This window comes from Schistocerca cancellata, chromosome 1, assembly GCF_023864275.1.
Source record: "Schistocerca cancellata isolate TAMUIC-IGC-003103 chromosome 1, iqSchCanc2.1, whole genome shotgun sequence".
Taxonomy (NCBI): domain Eukaryota; kingdom Metazoa; phylum Arthropoda; class Insecta; order Orthoptera; family Acrididae; genus Schistocerca; species Schistocerca cancellata.
Genome location: NC_064626.1, coordinates 216,753,051 through 216,767,867, shown reverse-complemented (window position 1 = coordinate 216,767,867; position 14,817 = coordinate 216,753,051).

Sequence of the window (14,817 nt, the reverse complement as noted above, 5' to 3'; positions counted from 1 at the left end):
TATGCGACTTAACTTCTGATGTCATCAGTTGCCTAGAACTTAGAACTACTTAATTCTAACTAACCTAAGGACATCACACACATCCATGCCCGAGTCAGGATTCGAACCTGCGACCGTAGCCGTCGCTCGGTTCCAGACTGTAGCGCCTAGAACCGCACGGCCACTCTGGCCGGCAAAGAATGGTTGCAAAATGTATCCATATCTGCGCGCCTGTCGGAATGTTGAAGAAAGGGGTATCCCTAGCTTTTGTTTTTACACAGCAACTCGAATCTAAATACAGGTTTCTCAAAACATCAATGAGATGGTGTGGAATTCCACAGGACTCCACAGTGATTCTCGCAGTATACTTCCTTAAAGTCAATGACGTTTTGGTGCAATGGACAATTGAATTATGTGCACTGTTGTATTACGTTTCGCAGAAAAAATATTTGTACAGAGCAGGATCTCCCTTTTCGAAAGCCAGCTTGCTCTTTCCTTAGTCCACAGTGTGGTGCTTCGTGTTTCAGTTTTCGAAGAGCTCTAATGGGAACCACACTTTGGTTTCCCTGACGACATCTCTTGCCTCTAGTTCAGGTGTAATAGAGCAAATTTGAATATATGGCTGAAAATCAATTTTAATTATACAGATATAAAGTATGATATAATCGACAAATCGAAAATAAAACTGTAAATTCGTAGAATCAGTTGATGATTTTTTTTTGCATTTAGAGTAACTTAAGATATTGGCTGCGTAGACATCAAAGCATGTAAACATAAAATTACCTGGAGCGCTTCTTACAAACTAAATAGTTTTCAAAACTAAGTTTCCCATGTGTCTGGAGTAGCAAGTTTGCAATACGTTTGTGTGTTACTTGTTCTGACTTATAGCAGCGAGACGTGGACTTTAAAAAATGTGGAACACATTTAAAAACTAACGGCAGTTCAGAGAACAATGGGGATATGCATGTAGGGAATAACAAGCAGAGATCGGAAATGATACGAGTTGGGCAATAAGCTGGAGTGGGAGATGTTATTATGTCCGTAATTAGAATGAAATGGAAGTGGAAAAGTCATGTAGCTAGGCGAATGGGTGATCCATGGACTGCGGAAGATCTTCGCTGAATATTCGATAGGTAAGGAAAACACCGACAGGACGATTTACTGGACGTTACTAAAAGGCATGCACGAGTAACAAGGATGCATATGGCTGGACACTGTCATGTATGGCGAACTCCAGAAGAGGTCTTTATCCAGCACTGGATACCAAATGAATGACAATGACGCTTATCGTAACGATTGTGGTGATGGTGGTTCTGTAACCACAAGTTGTTTAAAAGTAGTTATCGTCCTTCTTTGGCTGTGAAATATTTAGACCAATGGGTTTCGTTCAGTTTCTCTGAACATGTCGTTTTTAAGGGAACAACTGCCGGCCGGTGTAGCCGAGCATGTCTAGGCGCTTCAGTCCGGAACCTCGCGGCTGCTACGGTCGCAGGTTCGAATCCTTCCTCGGGCATGGATGTGTGTGATATCCTTAGGTTAGTTAGGTTTAAGTCGTTCTAAGTTCTAGGGGACTGATGACCTCAGATGTTAAGTCCCATAGTGCTCAGAGCCATTTTAACCATTTTTTAAGAGAACAAGTCTGTGCAATGCACTTCTTACTTATCGAGTGGTTACCAGCCATGTAGATAGTGCATTGCGTCAACAGTCAGTCGACACTGTATTGTATGCGTTGCACTGTCCTCCCTCCCGTCTAAACGCAGCGGTTCTGAATCCTTCTTTACGTTGTTTTCCCATCCGTTTCTTGGCAGATCCAAGAGTATTTTTGCTGTAGAGTGCGGCAATGAAAGCTTGCTTAGGATGTCTGGTCTACAGTATATGGTTTACATATCCTACCAATTGGAGTCGCCTGCTCCTCTGATACAGTAAAACGCTGAGCTCATTCATGATCTCAAAAATTTCATTATTCCTCGCCTCTCACCGGGCCCAAGATTCTTCTCATCGCGCTTCTTTCAAATAGAAGAAGGTTTTGCATCTCAGAAGAAATTCTTTGATTTACATCTATGAGTATTTGATTACAACAACTGTACCAACTTCCCAGGTGCCGTGCTTGAACTGATTAATAAACTTGAAATTGTGTTCGTCAACTGTGAAGTGCTCTTGTGAGTTTTGCGTATTTAGTTCGGTTTTTTATCTTTGTTAGTAGTCGTGCTTTCTTACGGCTATGGCGACCCTTTTATGCATCTCTCCAAGATCTTATTCGCTCTTGTTCACTAACGCCACATCGTCTGCTTGGGCATACCTTCCATACGTAGCTCATCGCACTCTTAAAATTTGCTCCCTCTTATGACACTCTCCAGGATTAGATTAAACAGTTAGACAGTGCGCCTTCCTACCTTAATCCTTTTAATATGGGGAAAGGTTGTGAGTATGCTCCTCCACTTCGAACTATCGCTCTCGATTCAGTCCTAAATACATTAATCATTCTGTTAGTTTATTTGGGATACATTCACATCAGTATTATATGTTTCTGAAATCCGCCGAAAATAACCAGTCTTGATCAAGTTTAAAGACATTTTGCGTCAAGAAAAAGGGCTCGTGTACTTTGCGTCCGCTCATCGTGTAAAAGAAGTTCACTTTTTATGAGCAGATCTAGTGGTCTACAAAACGATGTGAGTTTTCTGTTCGCCAGGGTCTAACAGAGTGGCAGTCCACTTTCCCGTTCAAACCCAATGTTCCCTCATGACGATAACTTGTCAGTGAAATCAATAGAGGTAGCGTGTTTAGGCTTATCTATTGGTGTATACCCCTAGGCTAGCTACTGTTTACATGGCGTACAGTACAGATGCTTTTATACACGCTGATAAGTCGTTAACTCAACCGCCTGGGAGACAGTTTTTACCCACGAAAGAAGCCAACTGCGGTGGCGCTGGTTGGGAGTATACATCTTCTCTGCTGTGAGCCCTTTGTTTGTGTAGAAATCTTTCGCAGGTAGCACGGGTTTGTTAGGTGATTCAATACTTACTGAGTGGAAATGTTTCATGTGAAATGGAGCAATACAAGTGTTCTGTTCACCAAAGAATATTCATATGTGATTCATACGTGCATAGAGAATCAGTGTGTGGTGTAAGGGCATTATTTCAAGAGGAATTTCCTGATGTTCAGGTTCCTAACCGGAACACGATTCATTGATTGATAAATAAACTTCCTGATACGGGAAATGTTCTTAACAGAAAACATAGATGACCACGTGCAGTACTCATACAAAAAACTACGGACAAAACAGGGAATGCTCCGGAAGGGTCTAGAAAATCAGTTCGACGTCTTTCTCAGAAAATGGGAATATCCGATGGCTCTGTTCAAATTGCTAAAAAGTTACTTAAGTCACAGCCCTATCAAATAACTGCAGTGCAAGAACTTGAACCAGTGACCCTGCAAAAAGGTTGTAGTTTTGTGAATGGTTTTTGAATAGAGTGAATGACGGAGAAGTTGACCCGCACCTAACTTTCTTTTCCGACGAATAATGGGTCCACTTAAGTGGATACTTTATTTCATAAAATAACCCTTATTGGAGATCTGAAACTCCTAATCTAATACACAACGTATGCCCTGCTTGATGAAGAACCAGGAGTGTGGTACGTTATTATTTATATATTTAAGAAATAGATTTCGAACGACTAAATCGCTGCTGTTTATTTTGCCACAAAATTCCACTTTAACCAACTGATGATCAATGTTTCATCCTAACAACACTTCATTATCAGGTACTTTCGCAAAATATTTATTCAGTAAATCCGTATCTAAAGTAATATCAACACTGAAACTTACAACCACTTGCAGTTTATGTTGCAACTCTCTACTGTCAACGAAGAATGAAATAAATATTTGCTTATTTATCAATTTAATCAGCTTACCAGTAGCGCTTTCTAACCTGATTCCAGTTTCAGGCATCACAACCATTTTCCTCTTGCTCTTAACATGTTCAGCGAATGTTTCAGACATAGCGAAAATATCAATTGATTCCATTCGATGTAATCATAATCAGAACTCTAAATAACTTTATCCTGATAACCTGTAACTTCTTCCTCCAAGAAAGCATCCTCAGTGGTTTGATCAGCCCTAATAACTTCATAGCACTTTTTTCCTCATTATCTTTTCCATATGGTGGTTTCTTGGCTTTCAACCTTCCACAGCATAAATTTCCTTTTCCCAATTGTTATTATGTTCCAGCCACTTAGTAGCAACATTTCCTTTCTTGTCAATATTGATAGAGCTACTGTTGCCTTCACCTGAATGTGGATTTTGATTTACAAAAAGTAATCCACCGGTTAGTAATACCCAATGGGACTCGGGGCAAGTAAGGCTAGCAACCTGCTTCCCTGGTACTTTAAATATGATGCTGGCAACAATCAGAGCAAAATGCCTCGGACCTTTGGAGGTGACGGAGTCCCACCTCTAACTGACAAACCAGGGACTCCTAAGATACGACTTGGCAAACAAATGGTAATGAGACGGGGAGCTATTAATATCAATGGGGGCTACTCTGGGAAGAAGGTAGAGCTGGCAGAGGCTGCAAGTAAGATGGGGCTGGACGTTTTAGTTGTTAGTGACATTCGGGTAAGGGCTGAGAAAGAAGAGGAAGTGGGAGAATACAAGGTCTACCTGTCAGGAGTCAAGGCAGGAATAACACAATGGGTTGTAGGGCTTTACATCAGGAAAGAAATGGAACCCAGCGTAGTTGCAATAAGGTATGTAAACGAACGACTGATGTGGATAGATTTGACAGTGTCTAGCAAGAAACTTAGGATTGTGTCAGTATATTCGCATTGTGAAGGGACAGATCAAGATAAGATGGATAGTTTTTATGAGGCACTCAGTGATGTAGTTGTTAGAGTAAAGGACAAGGACAGTGTTCTGCTCATGAGTGATTTTAACGCCAGGATTGGAAATCGAACAGAAGGGTATGAAAAGGTTATGGGGAAATTTGGAGAGGATATGGAGGCCAACAGGAACGGGAAACAACTCTTGGATTTCTGTGCCAGTATGGGCTTAGTAATCACAAACTTCTTTTTTAAACATAAGAACATTCACCGGTATACTTGGGAAAGCAGGGGAACCAGATCTGTCATTGACTATATAATAACAGATCAGGAATTCAGGAAAGCTGTGAGGGACACACGTGTATTCAGGGGATTCTTTGATGACACTGATCATTATTTAATCTGCAGTGACATTGGGATTGTGAGGCCGAAAGTGCAGGAGGTCAGGTCCATATATAGGAGGATAAGAGTGGAGAAACTTCAGGATAAGGAAATCAGGCACAAGCACATAACAGCGATCTCAGAAAGGTACCAGTTAGTTGAATGTAGTCAATTACAGTCATTGGAAAAGGAATGGACAAGGTACAGGGACACAGTATTAGAAGTGGCTGAAGAATGTCTTGGAACAGTAGTGTGTAAAAGTAGGATGAAGCAAACAGCTTAGTGGAATGACACAGTCAAGGCAGCCTGTAAAAGGAAAAAGAAGGCGTATCAAAAATGCTACATACTAGAACTCAGGTAGACAGAGAAAGTTATGTTGAAGAAAGAAACAAAGCCAAACAGATAATTGCAGCATCCAAGAACAAATCTTGGGAAGATTTTGGAAACAGGTTGGAGACTATGGGTCAAGCTGCTGGAAAACCATTCTGGAGTGTAATTAGCAGTCTTCGAAGGGGAGGTAAGAAGGAAATGACAAGTATTTTGGACAGGTCAGGAAAACTGCTGGTGAATCCTATGGATGCCTTGGGCAGATGGAGGGAATATTTTGAAGAGTTGCTCAATGTAGGTGAAAATGCGATCAATAATGTTTCAGATTTCGAGGTAGAATGGGATGGGAATGATGATGGAAATAGGATCACATTTGAGGAAGTGGAGTAAATGGTCAATAGATTGCAGTGCAATAAAGCGGCTGGGGTGTATGAAATTAAGTCGGTACTCATCAAATACAGTGGAATTTCAGGTCTTAAATGGCTACACAGGATAACTGAAATGGCCTGGGAGTCGGGACAGGTTCCATCAGACTGGAAAAAAGCAGTAATCACACCAATCTTTAAACATGGAAACACAAAAGATTGTAACAACTACAGAGGTATCTCTTTAATCAGCGTTGTGGGTAAAATATTCTCAGGTATTGTTGAAAGGAAGGTGCGAGTATTAGTTGAGGACCAATTGGATGAAAATCAGTGTGGGTTTAGGCCTCTTAGAGGTTGTCAGGACCAGATTTTTAGCTTACGGCAAATAGTGGAGAAGTGTTATGAATGGAACAGGGAATTGTATCTATGCTTTATAGATCTAGAAAAGGCATATGACCGGGTTCCTAGGAGGAAGTTATTGTCTGTTCTACGAGATTATGGAATAGGAGGCAAACTTTTGCAAGCAATTAAAGGTCTTTACATGGATAGTCAGGCAGCAGTTAGAGTTGACGGTAAATTGAGTTCATGGTTCAGAGTAGTTTCAGGGGTAAGACAAGGCTGCAACCAGTCTCCACTGCTGTTCATAATATTTATGGATCATATGTTGAAAACAATAGACTGGCTGGGTGAGATTAAGATATGTGAACACAAAATACGCAGTCTTTCATATGCGGATGACTTAGTTGTGATGGCAGATTCGATTGAAAGTTTGCAAAGTAATATTTCAGAGCTAGATCAGAAATGTAAGGACTATGGTATGAAGATTAGCATCTCCAAAACGAAATTAATGTCAGTGGGAAAGAAATATAAACGGATTAAGTGCCAAAGAGGAGGAACAAAGTTAGAAGAGGTGGACGGTTTCAAGTACTTAGGATGCATATTCTCACAGGATGGCAACATCGTGAAAGAACTGGAAGCGAGGTGTAGCAAAGCAAATGCAGTGAGCGCTCAGCTACGATCTACTCTCTTCTGCAAGAAGGAAGTCAGTACCAAGACTAAGTTATCTGTGCACCGTTCAATCTTTCGACCAACTTTGTTGTATAGGAGCGAAAGCTGGGTGGATTCAGGTTACCTTATCAACAAGGTTGAGGTTACGAATATGAAAGTAGCTAGGATGATTGCAGGTACTAGTAGATGGGAACAATGGCAGGAGGGTGTCCACAATGAGGAAATCAAAGAAAAACTGGGAATGAACTCTATAGATGTAGCAGTCAGGGCGAACAGGCTTACATGGTGGGGTCATGTTACACGCATAGGAGAAGCAAGGTTACCCAAGAGGCTCATGGGTTCAGCAGTAGAGGGTAGGAGGAGTCGGGGCAGACCAAGGAGAAGGTATCTGGATTCGGTTGAGAATGATTTTGAAGTAACAGGTTTAACATCAGAAGAGGCACCAATGTTAGCACTAATAGGGGATCGTGGAGGAACTTTATAAGGGGGCTATGCTCCAGACTGAACGCTGAAAGGCATAATCAGTCTTAAATGATGATGATGATGATGATGATGATGATGATTCATATCTCATCTTCTTCTTCAAATCCTGGATTAATGTTTATCATGTTTTATTCCTTATCCCTATAGCTAGTCACTACCACTCATTTGAGCTGCTTGCAATCCTAGATTATTGTTTCCTTCAGCTCCATCATGTTCCCCATTTATTTCTGATTAATCTTCATTATTACAAATATCTCTATGATCCTCACTAGTATATTTCTGATTTAATTCTTTCTCTACTTCCTTCATGATACAGGATTCGTGGAGGTCATCATTAAAAAAAGGCGCTTTTCTTTGCGCCAGAATCTTGTCATCAAATTTCAGTCACCAACTTTCTCCTCCGAATGCGAAAATATTTTGTTGACGCCGACCTACGTAGGGAGAAACGACCATCTTAATAAAATAAAGGTAATCAGAGCTCGCAAGGAAAGATATAAGTACTCTTTTCTTTCTTCTTTTGCTCGCTGCTCGAGATTGGAATAATAGAGAATTATTGTGAGGGTGGTTCGATGAACCATCTGCCAGGCACGTAAGTGTGATTTGCAGTGTATTCATGTAGATGTAGATGTACCTTGAACATTTGCGACTTCAGTGTTGGAACCGCAGGAAACAAACCGAAAAAACTACAGACAGCTTTTTCATAATCATTTAAATGTAGATTTCGTAGATTACATCCAGCTAGAACATGGAGCAGAGACTTCAGTATGTTTTGGTATCACAAGTACTTCAGATCACCAGAAAAAATACTGAAATTAAGAGGACGGGGCTTTACGCCATCGTAAAAGGCACTCTAAAGACTAATCCAAATACGGTGTTACCCAAATTAACAATGGCAGGCAATAAGTTAATTTTTTGTTTGTTTATTTTAGGGAAGCGTAAACCAGAGCAGTTGTTCGGACATACAGGTTATTTTTCTTCTTCTTCATCTTGTTCTTCTTCCAGACCAGTATTATACCCAGTGGCGTGTTATGATGTGAGTCCATTCTCTTGCTGGCCATTATACATCTCATCTACATCTGAGTTGAAATTTGGGGGGATCCAGGCAGACTTCATCTTCACAGGATGGGTCTTTCCAGGACTTTCTACAGGTCTGTACTGTATGGAGAGATTTGACTTCGAGATCTTTAAGGATATCATCAGATCGTTTCGTGTCCCGTAGTGTGTAGCCAGTTGTTCCTCTCATAAGCCACAACTCGAGACTCATTAACATCCGTCATCAGTACGGAGTGTCCAAGCTTCGTTGCAATCGACTGATATTGTTTTAGCCAGCGTGTTGTATAGTTTGAGTCTGATGAGTAGTTGAACAAGAAATGGTCTGAATGTACTTTTTATTAGTAATGTGACTTTTGCGAACGAGACGTTACGCATGTATAAGTAATCTCGGACCAGATGGCTCTGCTGTTAATACCATGTAAGGGTCCATTGTCAAGGTTACCGGTGAAGATGGTTTTGATGGTGGAAGAGGACCTTGTACCTCAAAGGTGGATGTAGCGGAGGGCTATCTACTTCTGATACCTTGCAATTTTCGTAGGGGACTATCAAAATGTAAGGGAGACATCCCCAACACAAAAATCGAATGCCGATCTAGAAGGAGAAATTTCCCAGCCCCACAGCCAGGTTCCTACTTTTTGGCCATCAACCAATTGATAAGACTAAATGCTTTGCGTTCCAGATTCATGGGAGGAATGTAGGTTACTCATTCTGCCATTTCCTGCACCACTAAATAAATTCGTATCTACATTTATTTCGCCCCTTAGATGACACTTCGATTTCTTCATAACTCCCAAGAAGACTATATCCTGTCAGTACAAAAAGTTTCGAGACTTGAGTAATAAAAACTAGAGAAAATTTAAGATGGTGGTTTTAAGACATCAGATGTTCTACATAGCCTGCCAACATGAAAGTGCAACGTACAGAACTTTCACACAATCGTATGAAACTATCAGAAAAGTCCTTCTTTGGGATGTCGCTCCTATCGAATTCGAATGTCAGTTATAGTGTCGAACCTACATGTGAGGTTCTGCTTTCTGAGGAGTGTTTTGGCAGGTTTCTAATGATAACATCAAGTCTCATGATTTTTTCGAGAAAAGCGTTCCTGCGCTTAACATTTCAATCAAGTCGCGGCAGACGACCATGCGTCGTTGTTCTCTGTTCTGGAGTCAAGGTGCGCAGAAAAAACTTCGCACACCCTTTTCTCTTGGAAAAAACGTTCTGGAAATGTCTTTAACATGTGGTTTAGAGATATTGTTCACTGCGATTTGTGACACAACACTGTCGGCACGCTACGGCCGCACTCATTGCCTGCTCCTACCCGACTAGTCGAATGCCCATCTGTAGTTTAAAGTTATTAGTTCTAAATAGTTCAAATGGCTCTGAGCACTATGGGGCTTAACTGCTGAGGTCATCAGTCCCCTAGAACTTAGAACTACTTAAACCTAACTAACCTAAGGACATCACACACATCCATGCCCGAGGCAGGACTCGAACCTGCGACCGTAGCGGTCGCGCGGTTCCAGACTGTAGCGCCTAGAGACGCTCGGTCACACCGGCCGGCGAAATGTAGGGATTCACAGGGATCGAATGAAGGGTAGAGTCACGGGTCGTAACACATCTGAAATGTAACGTCCACTGTTCAAAGTGCCGTCCACGCGAACAAGAGGTGACCGAGATGTGTAACCAATGGCACCCCATACTATCACGCCGAGTGATACGTCAGTATGGCGATGACGATTACACGCTTCCCATGTGCGTTCACCGCGATGTCGCCAAACACGGATCACGGATGCGACCATCATGATGCTGTAAACAGAATCTGGATTAATCCGAAAAAATGACCTTTTGTCATTCGTGCACCCAGGTTCGTCGTTGAGGCGCTCCTGTCTGTGATGCAGCGTCAAGGGTAACCGCAGCCATGGTCTCCGAGCTGACAGTCCATGCTGGTGAAAACGTCGTCGAACTGTTCGTGCAGTTGGTTGTTGTCTTGCAAACGTCCCCTTCTGTTGACTCAGGGATCGAGACGTGGCTGCACGATCCGTTACAGCCAGGCGGATAAGATGCCTGTCATTTGGACTTGAAGTACTCTCCTGGGAGTCAGAATTCCGGAAAAATTGGTGTTTGTGCAGACGCTAACCTTGATGGGTGGCGTGGGAGGAGATAAATAGGAGATGTTGAGAGGAAGGGAAATTTTGTGGGAATTTGTTCACTTCCCAGAGCAGGCATTGGTCGGCGCTGGAAAGCCACGCATAATCAAAGCGACTTGCGCTGCAATTGGCGCAAGTGATTTTGCTGGAGGGGAAACCGAGGTGAAGAGCGAACTGTGAGAAGTCTACGTAGAGGTCTTCCGTTCCCAGCTCGCCTAGAGTGCGGACGTGGCGTTCTTAACTCAGCTTGCCTGAGAAAGAGTGAGCATCCCTGCAGTTTAGGACTTAGCAAATGCAACGATTGAGCTTGGAGATAGAAAGTTTTGGTTTAGCTATGTACTGAGCAAAATAGCTAGGAGTGAATAGACGAGCACAGCCTTGCAGCACCACGAGGTTGGCCGACGTCCATACAACGACGCCGCTCCGCCACGCTGTATTAGGTGATATTGCGCCCGCTCCGGCCACTGATTAATTTGTTGGATCACGTCGGCAAAGTTTCCACGAGGTTTCATGGGCCGTGTATTGTAGAATTCTTCTCGCAGTTCGCATTACGCCTGGGTCAGTCGAAAGGATTTACTTTTGAGTTGTCGCGCTTTACTCCTTGCAAATGCAATTTATTACCACAGCCTGTTAGGAGAGTCATGTAATGTGATGATTGAAGGTCGTGAGTTAAAATAAATCTGTGCTAATCGACTGCATCTATTTTCAATCAAGTATTTGAAATCCCAAATCACTTTCTTAATTAATTTTATGTTCAACATTTGCATCTGGTGTTCAATGGCTGAATATAACATCAATGTGCACCCGTTTTTAATTAAAAGGGATCAATTCTGAACCAATTAATGTCAACACTGCCACCGCAGTTCAGTCAGGAGTCACAGGGCCTTATTACATTCTTTGCGTTATCCGACATTGCGGCAGTTTTGCACTCTCTGTTGATCTGTTAGTCAATTACCTGGGGGTGAACACACACTAAAACCAGATAAGTGACGGGTGGGGTGTTACAATTGTACTATACTGTACCAAGTACACCAGATATCGGACGAAACTCATCAAGACGCTGCAAGTATCCTGGAGTGAACTAGCCTTATGTACACGAGATTTTTGATGTGCTCCATTGAAAACTATCAAGAGGGTCAGGTCAGGGAAGCGAGGTGCCCGTGCAACTGGACCTCAGTTTCTGATCCAACGCCTGGGATATGTGGCATTCGGACGTCGCGTACTTGCATAGAAATGTGTGCCAGCGCTCTCTCTAGTTACATCCTCTGCTGTTTGAACGAGATGACGTGCACAGAAACAGTACATAATCAAATGGCTCTGAGCACTATGCGACTTAACTTCTGAGGTCATCAGTCGCCTAGAACTTAGAACTAATTAAACCTAAGTAACCTAAGGACATCACACACATCCATGCCCGAGACAGGATTCGAACCTACGACCGTATCGGTCACGCGGTTCCAGGCTGAAGCGCCTAGAACCGCACGGCCACGCCGGCCGGCAGTACATAATCTTTGCTGAACCTATGGCGTGTATGCATTGATTGTCCTCGTTGTTAGTGACATTCCATAGCTTTCCCTGGCTCAGAGCTACTTCCGAGACCATAGAGTTTTTGTTCCAAAGTTGTCGTATTTCGACACCTCCTTCAGCTCCTTCAGTCTATGCGCAAACTTTTGAATCACCCTGTATACTCGCGAGAATCTACCTAGAGCAAGAGCGGAAAGAAAGAAAAATTACCACACATTCAGCGTAGTATGGTATAAATCAAAGATATTCCCAAGAGAACGTTACCACCGAAACGAGATAAAATTAGAAGTTGTTTAGGGAAGTACCAACTTGGTTTTAGGAGAGGCGGGGGCATTAGAAAAGCGATGTTAACAATGCGAATAGGAAAACCAAGGAAACAGATATTGTATTTCTAGAAATGTAGAAGAGTTTCGATAATGTGGAGTGCAATAAAATGTTTCCCATTCTGAAGCAGCAAGGTACCAAGTACAGGCATAAAAGGGCTATCCACACTCTTAAAGTGAAGCATGCTGACGAAATGTTACAAGAGACCAAAATACTAAGAGGTGTAAGGCGGCTTCGGTCATAGTCACCACTGATGTCTAATTTGTAAAATTCAAATGGCTATAAGAACCATGGGACTTAACATCTGAGGTCATCAGTACCCTACACTTAGAACTACTTAAACCTAACTAACCTAAGGACATCATACACAGCCATGCCCGAGGCAGGATGCGAACCTGCGGCCGTAGAAGCAGCGCGGTTCCGGACTGAAGCGCCTAGAACCGCACTGAGGGAAGTAAAGGGCTATCTCGGTTTGATAGTTGTTTGTTACGGACAGAAAATAAGAATGATGTCGGTCGCTGATATGCGGCAGTACTAGCCAAACGATTGCATGATTATGTGGCAGCTATTCGCATTAATATGCACATAAACATTAGAAAACTGTGCTAGGTATGAGCGTAGTAGACTGATGTGCTGGAAGGAAGGATGAAACGAAGATTAGTACACACGTCAAAAAAGAATTTCCATCACCCCGGTTCCGAGAACTCCTGCAGATAGACATTGAATGTCGATATATTGTAACACAGACACAGTCCCTTTGACTGTTCAGAGATGTCACTAAACCCGCCCAAAGTTGTAAACATCCGTGCATGAGCAGCGGCTATTAGACGGAGTGGGCCCGACAGCCGACCAGTTCCAGTCATTCCACCAGGAAGAAGGTACACGGCTCGTGTTGTCTGTAGTTCAACCACGCCCAGTCGGTCAATACCGCGGTTCGATCGCGTTCGCATTGTTACTTTGTGCCAGGAAGGGCTCTCAACAAGGGAAGTGTCCAGGCGTCTCTGAGTGAACATGGACGAGATACAGAGAGACAGTAACTGTCGATGACATGCCTCGCTCAGTCCCCCCAAAGGCTACTGCTGCAGTGGATGACCGCTACCTACGGATAATGGCTAGGAGGAACCCTGACAGTGACAACACCAAGTTGAATAAAGCTTTTCGCTCTGTCACAGGACGTCGTGTTACGACTAAAACTGTGCACAATAGGCTGCATGATACGCACTTCACTCCAGTCGTCCATGGCGAGGTCCATCTTTGCAACCACGACACCATGCAGCACGGTACAGATGGGCCCAGCAACATGCCGAATGGACTGCTCAGGATTGCCATCACGTTCTCTTCACCGAGGAGTGTCGCATATGCCTTCAACCACACAATCGTCGGAGACGTGTTTGGAGACAACCCGGTCAGGCTGAACGCCTTAGACACACTGTCCAGCGAGTGCAGCAAGGTGGAGGTTCCTTACTGTTTTGGTGTGGCATTATGTGGGGCCGACGTACGCCGCTGGTGGTCATGGAAGGCTGTACGATACGTGAATGCCATCTTCCGACCGATGGTGCAACCACATCGGCAGCATATTGGCGTGGCATTCGTCTTCTTGGCCGACATTTCGTGCCCCCACCGTGCACATCTTGTGAATGACTTTCTTCAGGATAACGACACCGCTCGACTATAGTGGCCAGCATGTACTCCAGACATAAACCCTATCGAAGATGTCTGGGATAGATTGAAAAGAGCTGTTTATGGACGACGTTACGAACAAAACACTCTGAGGGATCTACGCCGAATCGCTGTTGAGGAGTGGAACAATCTGGACCAACAGTGCCTTGATGAAGTTGTGGATAGTATGCCACGACGAATACAGGCATGCATCTGTGCAAGAAGACGTGCTACTGGGTATTAAAGGTACCGGTGTGTACAGCAATCCGGACCACCACCTCTGAAGGTCTCGCTGTATGGTTGTTCAACATGTAATGTGTGGTTTTCATGAGCAATGAAAAGGGCGGAAATAATGTTTATGTTGATCTCTGTTCCAATTTTCTGCTCAAGTTCCGGAACTCACGGAACCGAGCTGATGCAAAACATTTTTTGATGCGTGTACATAACGTCTCGTTGACATCGAGGTCATTAGAGACGGGGCACACGCCTGGCGTGATGCAACGATGGGGAAGGAAACTGGCCGTGTCCTATTCAAAGGAACCATACCGGCATTTGCACTAAGCGAGTCATGGAAATCACGGATAACCAAAGTCTGGATGGCTGGATGCGGATCCGAACCGTCGTCCACCCGAATAGTAACCACTGCGCCACCTCGCTCGGTGATGATGTACTGGATGCCAACATACTGAACAAGGGCATGAGATCACTGAAGAGCTGAACGAATTTGCTGTTGCGGAAGTAGAGTACATG